The sequence below is a fragment of the Gorilla gorilla genome, chromosome 2, assembly GCF_029281585.2.
Source record: "Gorilla gorilla gorilla isolate KB3781 chromosome 2, NHGRI_mGorGor1-v2.1_pri, whole genome shotgun sequence".
Classification (NCBI taxonomy): domain Eukaryota; kingdom Metazoa; phylum Chordata; class Mammalia; order Primates; family Hominidae; genus Gorilla; species Gorilla gorilla.
The window spans coordinates 49,414,745-49,427,144 of record NC_086017.1 but is presented as its reverse complement, the minus strand read 5'-3'; the positions used below and the strand labels follow the sequence as shown (position 1 = coordinate 49,427,144).

Below are 12,400 nucleotides of genomic sequence, written 5' to 3'. Positions count from 1 at the left end.
ATTCTCTCCAATAGGCTTGCATTATTTTCTAGCAAATGAACCACATTTCATGGAGAACTTTGATTTTGTGATAATGTCCTGTGACACTCCCTTCTGACTGTTTTATCTCCTTATAGAAAGAAACAACACCCTGCATTTTCAAACTGTTGATTATAAACTCTTAAATGTAGACCTCACGTAATCGGGGTTCATCAATACACAGCCTTTTCAGTAAACAATGCCAGAAATTCAGGTGCGTTTTTCAGGCAATTTTATTTCATCTTCTTTTTTGCATCCTATGGACTTGTGACTCTCCGACGCCCTAATGAAACCCTGCTTTCTCTCAACATCTAGAATTCACAGACTAATTCTGATTTTTTTTTCCCTAGCTTGAGGTATGGAATCAACTATTCTTCCAACAGGCAGTGGTTTCTCTTTTCAGAAAATTGCTTTAGAAGCCACAGGCACTAGGTCTACAAATAAGCTTGTTCCATATTCCAACTAGAATTTGTCAGGATGACAGCAAAAATATCCAAGAGCATAAATCACTGTAGGGACAGAACAGATAAAGTCTCCTTATAAAAAATGTCCATGGGTTCTTATTGACATTTCTAATTTACCTCTATTTTAATATGTTCTTTTGCCTTACTCTAATAAAAAGTTTATAAATCCATTTTTCAACTTTTGAGCAACTAATTTTTCTTGTTTTCATTAATGTTAACAATCACAAAAAGCCATATATTGTCATACCAAATCACAAGTCTAAATTTCACTGCCACCACCCCAAAATGCAGGCGGCTCATATCTTCTTTCTTGACCGTCAGCTCAGCCATCCTGAAACAGGCTTTACAGTGTGCAGATCCCATCAATTCTTTGGTCAGCATCATGTTAGCACCAATATCTGAAAGGAAGGAAGCCCCAGCTTCCATCTAGATGAACACCAAAGAAATTAACAGCTCAGAACACTCAGTATGATACATAGATACCCTGTTTGCTTAATAAAAGATAATAACAGGCTGGGCGCAGTGGCTCATGCCTGTAATCCCAGCACTTTGGGAGGCCCAGGTGGGTGGATCACCTGAGGTCAGGGGTTCAAGACCAGCCTGGCCAACATGGTGAAACCCCGTCTCCACTAAAAATACAAAGAATTAGCTGGGCATGGTGGTGGGTGCCTGTAATCCCAGCCACTCGGAAGGCTGAGGCAGGAGAATCACCTGAACACGGAAGGTGAAGGTTACAGTGAGCCGAGGTTGCAGTGAGCTGAGATTGCGTGCCATTGCACTCCAGCCTGGGCAACAAGAGCGAAACTCTGTCTCAAAAAAAAAAAAAAAAAGGAAAAGAAAAAAAGGAAAAGATAATAAAAGGTGAATCTAGACAAATACTACTTTTCAAAGTTTCAAAAATATTACCATCTGTCAATTTTCTCCATTTGAGCTCCCTAATTTGAATTTAGTTTATATTCTCTTTATATTTTTTCTCTTACTAGTGCCTTTGTATATTTATGGAGCACAAATTTTAGTAGTAAACTCTAGCTTCACAGAGGGCCATGGATATATACAGTGGTGCACTGGCACCAGCTTGTGCCAGTTGACGAGAGTCAATTGCGTGCTTCTCTTCCCAATTCTGCATTAAATTTGCCAATTAAAAGACAAATGGTAAACTCCAGAGAATCATGTTCATAGCTTGAAATCTGCATCGCGGTCCGGGCATGGTAGCTCATGCCTGTAATCTCCAGCACTTTAGGAGGCCGAGGTGGGTGGATCACCTGAGGTCCAGAGGTTGAGACCAGCCTGGCCAACATGGTGAATCCCTATCTCTACTAAAAATACAAAATCAGCCAGGCATGGTCGTGGACACCTGTAATCCCAGCTACTTGGGAGGCTGAGGCAGGAGAATGGCTTGAACCCGGGAGGTGAAGATTGCAGTGAGCCAAGGTCGCACCTTTGCACTCCAGTCTGGGTAACAAGAGTGAAACTCCATCTCAAAAAAAAAAAAAGGAAGGAAGGAATCTGCATTGTGGAAATATTTACACCATGGAAATTAGCAATCTGTATAAATTAGGCCTTTTTACCCAGAGACCCAGTTGTTGGGTATTTACAAGGAAAACTCTTTTCTCCCAAAATTTTTCCCAAAACCAGTCAAAACATCAGAACATAAAATCAGTTAACATCCAGAATTATCAGTCATATTCCAGATATTATGGTTGAGAATTCCCACTCAAGAAGTTTACACAGAGTAGCTTTTGGAGCTTTATGTAATGTTTACTGGTAGCGCTCCTCAGAACCAATCCTTAAAAGATAAAAAATATAACTGGATTATAGCACCTTTTAGTTATAATATCCAAGGCACATTACATTTAGCTATCCACCCATTTCAAGTAATTGTCAGATAGTTTTGATTCATCCCCAGAAGGTTTTATTTCCACAACAGACAAACAGAGAATTCAGTAGTTTCTTGTTACTAACATTTCTGGGCTAATATCTAACTTTTTGCATGAATTAATATGCACTATACTCTCACCTCCACAATCATTCCATAGCAAATGTGTGTCTTCTGGATGATGTGGAAGAGAGAGCCCAGCAAGCACTATGGGCCTGGCTTTGCCAAAATCTAAAACAGGCCAAAGGGATATTAAATTTCTTATTTGGTGTGGGTTGGGCTGGGCCAGTAATTTGTTCTCACTTACAGTGGTCTGTCGTATGTTTCACCACCACCACCACCCTGCACCTCACCATGTTATTCCCAGGAATGTAATGGCCTCAGATATCCCATCATTGGAAACACTTCATAGTAAAGGTTACCATTTTGTTGTTTATTTAGCACCTGAATTTAGGCAAGAGAAACATTTCTACCTGAAGACTCCATGCAGTCAAATTTCCCTGCCTTTATATTGGAATTTCTACAGAGACCCATGGTCTCCCCAAGTGAGGAAGCCAGGGCACTCAGCCCTCACCCTCCAGCTGCCTTGGGACAGTACTTGCCCGATTCCTCTTTCTGGGGGCGTGGCACTCTGAGCTGTATCTCATCTGGATCTATCACTCTTCCTCCATACTCTGTGGCATTCTCTCTCATCCTAGCCCCATACCCTGAACAAGACTTCATCTGACATTGCCCCCATATTTTCACTTGCCTCTTAAACTTGGCTAGGAATGGTTGTGCCCACTCAAGGACACAGAGCCATTGCCTTGTTGGATCTTTGGGCATCTGACTGTGCTTGGCCACACCAGCTCCTAGCACAAGACTGTTCCTGATGCTCTTTCTTTCCTCTAATCTGACTTTCCCTCTACCCTAGTACTGTCCATTTTACATCCCTCCACATTCTGCAACATTCTATTTTCTTCTTCATTTTCCTACCTATTACTAAACAAAGGTTTGGGTGGAAGGACGTATTTCAACTCTTCCCCATTTTTCCCCAAGTCAGAAATCATCAGAAGCCACAAGAACAAGCCCAGATCCAAAATTGAACCCAAACAAGTATTTTTGTTTTCTAAGACATATAACCTTGAATATACCCCCAGGCTTTTCAACTATCTTTCACCTATCTCTTCAAACAAATATGTCCACCTAATATTGTTAACCGTTTATATATAGCTTTTAATTTGTTATTTCTTCAAACCAGGAATTATTTTAAATCTTTTTTTTTCCAAAAGGATAGTTTTATTTTTGGGATACTCTTTTACTTTGTTGTCATTTTTATTCTATTGCATTATAAGAAAAGTGTGAGACCTTATGGCTTCTGCTTATTGGGCAATATGCAATATAATATTGTGTGTTGTTAAAATTTATGCATAGTATATTATATTACATTTGCCATCTACTATTTGCTTTTTATGTTCCTTATTTTGTCCTCTAAATTTATCTATCTAATGTGTGTATGTCTGATTTGTTTTACCTTCTATTTAAGATTTTTATTTATAAATATACCACAGGTGATTCACTCATTCTATTGGTGGACATTTTGGTAATTTCTCATGATCTCTCTCCTATTTTCAATGCCAAACAATGATTCCTTGAACAGATTTATGTGTACCTACTTTTTCTATGAATTCAAGTTTTCTCTACAATGGGTGCCTAAAATTATAATTGCTTGATCACAGGTTGTACAATTTTCTGCTTTGCCAGTATCCCCAGATTGCAACCCAAAGGTGTCATAATAATTTATAAATTCTCATCAGTAGCTTATGAGAATTTTCCCCACATCTTTGCCAATACTTGATTTTTTTTATTTTTGCCACTTTGATGGTTGTATAACATCTTTTTTTTTTTTTCCACATGTCCCTGGAGAAAGACATGTATCTTCAGATTGAAGAAACTTGAGTCCTGAACAGAATAAATAAAAATAAATCTGTACTTAGTGACATTATAGTGAAACTTCAGAACACCAAAGACAAAGAGGAAAATCTTAAAAGCAACAAGGAGAAAACACAATTTACTTACCGTGGAAGGATAAGCAGACTGACAGCAGATCTCTCAGTGGCAATTATAGAGGTCAGAAGACAATGGGATGACATCTTCAAAGTGCTAATGGGCAGGAAAACCTGTCAAACTACAATTCTATATGCAGCTGTTCAACCCACAGTTATTCCCCCAGTGGTTGTATCTGTGCATCCCCAATTGGCCTCCCTCCTTTCTTCACAAATAGATACTGCTCCTTGACCAAGAGGGTGAGAGGTGTCTGAAGGGTGACAATCCCAGCCCCTCCCTCTCTTTATGATATTCCCTTAGAAAACATATTTCCATCTAGGTATGCTAAACCTTTAGATTATAATTTTTTTCTTAGCCATCAGGATGCTGCAGGGATAAATTAAAACTTTCATTTCCCTCGGTTTGTACAATTGCACTGTGGGGGAGGCAAGTCAGTCATTAATTAAGAAACTGAGGCACAGATGGGTTAAATGACTTTCCCAAACTCACACAGCTAGTGAGAAATAAAACCATGTCTCAGCCCAGTTTTTGTTACATAACCCCATGTCCTTTCCAAGATTGCAGTGTTCTTGCCCATTTTCCTGACACTTTCTTTGAGCCAATACTCTCAAAATGCCAACAACTGGAAGGTGTATTAATTTACTAAATTTGCTCTTATGGGAAGGTATTAAAATTTAGCAAAATAATCAAGATTTAGGCCATAAGTTAAGAAGAAATATGAAGAAATTGAGTGTATGTTTACAAATCAGATGATTTCTTTTAAAAATAAAAAAAAAGAAATTATGAAAGAATTAAATTAGTGGGGAGATAAACTTTGTCATGGATCAGAAGAGTTGTTATGTTTAAAAAGTCAGTTCTTCATAAATTGATCTCCAGATCCAATGCAATTCTGATAAAAATTCCAACTGGCATTTTGGTAGAAATTTACAAGTTGATTCTACCATTTATATGGCAATGTCAATGGTCAAGAATAATAAAAGAGCAATATTATAAAAGAAAAAAATCAAGATATGTATCAGATTATACTGAGAGGCGAATATACTCCAATGAAATCTTACTTTATAAATATTAACTGTAGATAAGCCTATATAGAAATACCCATAGAAATATTGCTCAGGGCAGAGGAAAAATGATTTGTAACATCCAAGGATTTTTGATTAGTTGATTGTTTTGTGAAAGCCAATTTTTTGTTAGCTTAAGTAGGACCAGGCACCTTGATCATGAGAGTTACTCTGTGGAATAGTGGCAAGGGTTCTTGTGGAAGATCTGACATTGTGTCATCTACTTCTAGATACTCTGAATAATGAAGGCAGAAGACTGCAGTGCATCCAAAATTCACTGGTCACAGAGGAAGGACTCTGCCTATTTCTTTTGCTCTGAATGGATGGCATTAGTTTGCACTTGGTCCTAGGCTAGCACAGGGTCTCTGGCTGCAGCCCTTCAAGTGCTTTATTTCCCAATAGGATGAAAGTCATATTTTTGCCTAAATCACAGATGAAATTATTGAATAACTGATTGAGCTGGAGGGCAAAACCAACCTGAAAGTTTTAGGACAGGGGTCAGCAACTTACTGCAAATCTTACAGTATATGGAACCTTTTGTGTAAAAGTTGATACTGTGTACATCTTAAGAAAGAGAATGAGATATTTACTTTGATAATAATGACTTTTCTTACTATTATAATTATCTTTTTTAAATGAATTACAAAAATGGGACATTTCTAGGCAAAGTCTGTTTATTGTAGCAGAGTAGAAAGTAAGCCAAGTCCATACTCTGCCAAATCAATAGCATGATGGCTTAAAAAGCAGATCAGAGAGGGATTTAAGGCCATGGTTTCAAGACTGTTTCCATATATTCCAGAAAACAACAGTTGTCCATATCAAATAATTGGGGGGAGAAATGAGGGACAACATCAAGGTGTAAAGCCATGGTTCTTGCTCTTATGAGGTTTACATTCTAGTGGTGGAGACAAGTAATAATCAAGTACACAAATAAGTATAAGAGCAAATGCAAATAGTGAATAGTGCTATAAACGTGAAAAAGCTGTATGAGCTCTATCTACATGCAAGCTTTATGCTAATTGCTTAATGTGTTTGTTTTTAATTTGTCTTCACTTGTAAAATGAAGCTTAGAGACCTTCATTCCCTTGTCCAAGATCACACAAGTAATAACCTTCAAACAGGAATTCCACTAGAGGGATGTCTGTTTCCAGGTTGCTTTCTCTGAACCACCTTACATACCACCTCTCCCAGTGATGGAGAAGCAATAGCTGCTGTGGTCAACTCCTATTTCTGGTGAGAATGTGAGAGCTAGCCTGATTCCATACCTTTAGTCCAGACCCACCCTCCTCCCATACCCACTCACCACCACAAGACCATCAACCAATTAAAACGAGCACTTGTCAACACAGGTTATGCGCAATGTACCTGTGATTCTTGGCATCAAGCCCCATGTGGGTGGAAGAAATAGTAGCATAAGAGGAGAAGATGGTACTATACACTTAGGTGTGCTCACCTGTCCTCTGAGGTAGTTGCATGAGTTTTGGCATCAAAAGTTATGGTTCGGACACTCTGCTTTTTAGTTGGACATTTTCATTTTTGAGTCTTTACATACTCAGTAAAACCCTAAATGACTTTATCTTTAATACTGTTTCATTTTTTACCCAGTCAGCAAATATTAACCCTGTTGGCCAGCAACACTTGTGATGAGTAGACTTGCCCATGAATTTAGGAGCAGACACTTTCATTTTTATCTTTTAAATATATTACAAATATAAAAGTGTTTAGTGCTGCAGGGTTCCATGAAAGGGGCTCCAAAAGAAAAAGCATTAAGAGTGAAGAGCAAAAGTTGGTTAGTCGCTTAAAAAACTTTAAACAGGGGGCTCAGATTTTAAGACAAAATAAATTCTATATTCACATACACACACAAGCCTGATTTTTCCCCTGTATAAAAAATGTCCTGGTATAACAAAACTGGCTGTTGCATTCCCTGTATGAGAAAGTCACTATATAACATTGTTCTAAATTAGTTCTATCCTAATGGTAGCTTTAATGTTTAGAATATACAGCTGTCTGGCCAGGCATTGTGGCTCACACCTATAATCCCAGCACTTTGGGAGGCTGAGGCGGGAGGATTGACTTGAGGCCAGGAATTCAAGGCGAACCTGGCTAACATGGTGAATCCCTGTCTCTACTAAAAATACAAAAAATTCGCTGGGTGTGGTGGCACACACCCATAATCCCAGCTCCTCGGGAGCTGAGGCATGAGAATTGCTTGAGCCTGGGAGGCAGAGGTTGCAGTGAGCCAAGATTGTGCCACTGCACTCCAGCCTGAGTAACAGAGCAAGACTCTGTCAAAAAGAAAAAAAAAAAAAGAATATAGAGCTGCCTTAAGAAGCAGCTTTATAAAGCCTTGTTGGGTGAGATATGTACACTAAAGTTTTTTCATTTTCACAGACAACTTGAGTTTTACAAGTCAGAAGGGAGAAGAAATTAACGTGAATTGCCAGCCAAACCTCTTGCATGGGCAAAGACCATCCTGAGGTTTACTGTATCAGGAGCCATGACCTCCTGTCAGCATGATTTTTGAGCAAGGAGACATACGGAATTGAAGGGAGGAAACCCACCTTTCCCAAAACACAAGAAGCGGTAGAAAGAAGAAAGCTACAAAAAGTAAAAAGGGAAGACCAATCTCTTTTCCTCTGTCTCTCTCCTCTCTTTCTCTTCTCTCTCTCTCTCTCTCTGTCTCTCTCTCTCACAAACACACACACACACACACATACACACACTCATGAACACATTTGGTACTTTGGTACCAGATGCTCCCTCCTCCTTCTCTGGACTGCAGAAATTCTCTTATTAGGACCCCAAGAGCTCACCAAAAAGAAACTTAGACCAGAAGAGGAAAAGTGTCACAAGAGAAGCTGTGTTCAAGTAGACTGAGGACTTTTGAAGACTTAAAAACAATGCAAGCAATAGTAAGTTAAAATTGTAGGTGAACACAAGTTAAGGAAGCAGATTCAGCAGTGATAGAACTTATCCAACATAATCTAATGTAACTGTGTCATCAGGCCATTTGGGAATTAGAGAGACTTGGAGACAGAATGCACTTGGCTATGGGTCAGCACACTTATCAGGGGTCATTGCTGGTGGCTTGATGGTGGGAAACTGCATAAGTCAGAGCAGAGCTGGTTTGGGAAAAATCACAGTTAGCAGCCAGGGACAAGATCTGGAGAGAGAAAGCAGTGAAGAGGGTATAAAGTCCAGAGCAATAAGAATATAGAAAGGTTGTTAAGTAGCTCCGCTACAAATCTATAAACCAAGATCTTCTCGGTTTAAATTTAAGTTGTAAAAAAACAAACAAACAAAAAAAAAACCAGATGTCATGATCAGAGATGTACGCATTGAGGTGAAGAAAGAGATGGAAGATAGGAGTTAGAAGAAGAGAAAGAGGTGGCAGTACAGATTGTTTGGAGGGGCATGGGGAGGCTGCAGTAAATAGAAGGCTGTGGTCTCTTTCTGCCCCTAACTGCTCCTGCCCCACCCCCTACCTACTGAGGCAGTGAGCAAATCAGATAAGATCTCAAGTCTCAGAAAGAAGCTGCAGTTTAGGAAAATAATGCAGTTGTAGTTATGAATAAATATACTAGACAGCTGAAAGCACTTGATCTTTGAGTCAGAGGAGAAAACGCATAGAAAAGGAAATGAACTAGATGATTTGAAAATAAAGAGTCAACTGGCAGATTACCAAGGTAAAAAGATGAAAAGTTAGGGTCATCAGACAATGCCAAAACCCACATTAACAAGAATTGGAAAAAAAAAAAAAAAGATGCCATTTATAGTCTAAGCCAAATAATGAAGTGTCAGCAAGGCATCAGCTGGAAGAAAAAAATTTTAAACTTGGAAAATGATTTTTTAACTGCTGCCAGCCACCAAAGCTCTAGTTGAAAATAAATGCAAAATCTGGCAGCTGGTAGTAGAGATCCTTAATGATCTCCATGAGCAGAAAACTAAGGCTTTGCTAAAGGATCTGACTCAGAAAGCTCATAAGCCCCAAGAGAAAGAACAGAAGCTGTCAGCTACAGGAGAAAGGGATGTTCACAAAGAATTCAAGAAATGCAGGGTGAATTATAGTAAAAACAGATTACGTAAAAATCTGTTGAATCTCCACGAGAACAAAAACAGGGCAGGATACCAGGCTTTTTCTTCTTCCTGCATCAAGATTTCTTCCTGGAGAGAATAGAGATGCTGCCTTCCTAAGACAAAAATCACAGGCAGCAAACCCAAAGATTGATGTACTTAAGAGATCAAAGAAATAAAATCAAATCCAGGAAGATCCACTAAATAACTTCCATCCACAAGAGGTCCTAGAAGCCAGCCTGGCTCCCATAGGATGCCCCTGTGAGTGCTGAGGTGTTCTAATCCCCACTACGCCATCCATCTGTTCTTGTTAGGAAAGAGGTCTGCCTAGCAGTGAATTGGTTGTGAATGGACTTCCACCTTGGAAGAGAAGGATATATAAGGTGTAAAGAAAAACTTTACCCTTTGATCTGCATGTAAACATGATTGAATTAATAAATAGAATGTCTATTGAGTCCCACTTTCTCTGAATGACTGCCCAACTCTCCTTGATGGTGGATGCAATAGGATTATCTCCATTGCATCATTAATCAAGTAGAACTGCCTGGAGGTAGCATGGGCCACCACCTGAGCCAGGGAAGTATTTTCAGTGTATTTCACAGACACTGTAATATTGACCCTGGTATGGTTTCATTAATAGAGAATGGCCCAAGAGCTCTTTCTTTCTGCATGAAGGGTAGATTTGGTTAATGTCGATGTAAATAACTTCCCATCTTTATCAGAAATACGCATCATTAACTCATCACAGGAAGGACTTCCACCACCATCAGTCACCTTCTCAAACATGGACCCAGACTTTCTTCCTCACCCTTACTTCCTGGTGATTTTAAACCTCCTAACTAAAGGACCAACATCCCTGCTGAAGGAACTTAGGAAACTCACACTCTCTTGATCCAAGAGAAAACTTTCTTTCTAGACCCCAGTAACTTGGCATTATTTACCTTTCCCTCTACAAAATCCTTGCACCTTTTGGGTTCTAGGGAGGAGCCCACCAGCCTCTCCAGATACCACTACTGGGTCCCACAGATCCCCAGCCTGAAGTTGTGAATTGACTCTTAAGAGAGTGCATATGCTTTGAAATCCAATATGAATGTTGGTAATTAGATTTAATACTTTTTTAGAACTTAATTTTATTAAGAGATCTTTTTGAGCCAAATGATCAAATTATGATAGATAACTGATTTGCTATGAAGTAAGGCCACTACTTAAGCTGTAGCTTCCTGTTTTCTCCCCTCTCCTCAAACCTATTTTATGTTTACCAATGTCGTTTATATGTCAATGTAGCTTATGCAACAGAAATTGATTTTAGTGCCATGTAAAATATAATACTTTTACATAAATTTGTTTAAAACTAAAAATATAGGAATAATTATCAGGACTGTTTCCTCATCTGTGTTCTTCTGCTCACCTGTACTTTGGATAAACCCAGTCAGTTGATCAAAGTCAAAGCACTGAACTTGATGGTAGTAAACTGTTGCCTAAGAGGAAATGAGTAGTCACTGAAATACCAGTCAATTAAACTCAAACCTATGATATCAAATAGTACACTCTTTAATTCAGTAAACCATTTAGAAAACCACTAACATAAGGATTCTATCAATATTTGTTGCATTCGTGAAAATGTAGTCAGACTCTTTTTGTTCCAGTGGAATCCTTTATCTATATGAAGTCAGAAGTCAACATAGACACTAAACACTACTTTTGTTGATGTGAAGGTGTGGCCTGGAGTCCTGCTGGCTCTACCTTCCTCTTATCTCATACACTGGGATCTCCAAGTACCCCAGGGTACTCTAAACCAATCTCTGTTTAGAAAATTCTAGGCTGCCGCATCATGGTAGTAAGGTAAAGGTCATGGTTTCAGTGGCCATGGGGGTCATGACAACCTCTCTCATTTCCCATTTACAAACACAAAGCATCCTGTGATGTAAAGTGAATGCATAGTTGATGCTCAACAAGAAGAAGTTATTTTATCACTCCCCTTACCCAACCATCCCTGCAAGTGTATACCTCTACTACAATAGAGTGAGTATGCAAATTCTCTCCAAGTAACAACTGCACACCTGACCCTTGGGTCAACAGTATCATCTTTGCCCACTAAGGACACTTCCTTTTATTCAAGCAGAGATACTAAGTACCTGGTAATGGTGTTATTAGCTGGACAGAGACATGTGTGATGCAGTCAGGCAGGAAGCCCTCCCAGGGCCCCTCCAGCCCTGAGTTTCCACGTTCTCTGGTGTAAGCACAGCAGCCTAGATGGACAGGGAGCAAATTACTGTCTCAGAGTACAGGTCCATCTCCCTGTAATCTGTTGGAATTTTTACAGCTTCCCTTCATCAAAATTTCCTCATGAATCTTTATTTGCTGGGAAAATTAGACTCTGCATTTCTTTCTCCAACTCTTATTCCTTCCACCTGAAACCATATGAGCCTCAAGTTTAGATCTGGGATTTAGATCTAAATATGAAGTTGTAGGCAAAAATGTAGTGGCAAAATGTTATCTTGAATTTTAAATAAATGAATAAAAATATAAATTCATCTGGAGAAAGAATTATATAGGTCATTTCAAAGATGTGAGTTGAAATGATTTCTTTATAACTCTCTCTCCCATCCTCATGCCTCTGACCCCAACACCATCACCCACATTGTGAACAGGCCGCCTCATCTCCTACTTTACAGAGGAAATCAAAACCACAGGCAGAAAATGCCTCAAGGTCCTGCTACTAAGTCTGCAAAGCCACCAGAATCTACACTCTCCTTTTCTCCTTCCCTCTTTTCCAGTGAAAAGGCACCCCTGCTCCATGCCTGATCCTCTCATCTGAGCCTGATTTGGCCCCCTCAACTCCTCAGCTGCTGGCTCCA

At 39.3% G+C, this 12,400-nt stretch overlaps 1 protein-coding gene across 4 annotated transcripts in view; it reads right to left on the bottom strand.

Moving 5' to 3' along the window:
- Window positions 1-233: 233 nt before the first annotated feature.
- Window positions 234-12,400, bottom strand: part of MOBP (myelin associated oligodendrocyte basic protein) — a 61,201-nt gene continuing 49,034 nt past the window's right edge. For all 4 annotated transcript variants that reach the window (XM_055381332.2, XM_019024546.4, XM_063703710.1 and 1 more), the window contains 2 exons: window positions 4,417-4,500; window positions 234-4,299 (listed from right to left, as the gene is read on the bottom strand). The gene's annotated coding sequence lies outside the window, so the exon portion shown is untranslated. The remainder of the gene's footprint in view (window positions 4,300-4,416; window positions 4,501-12,400) is intronic.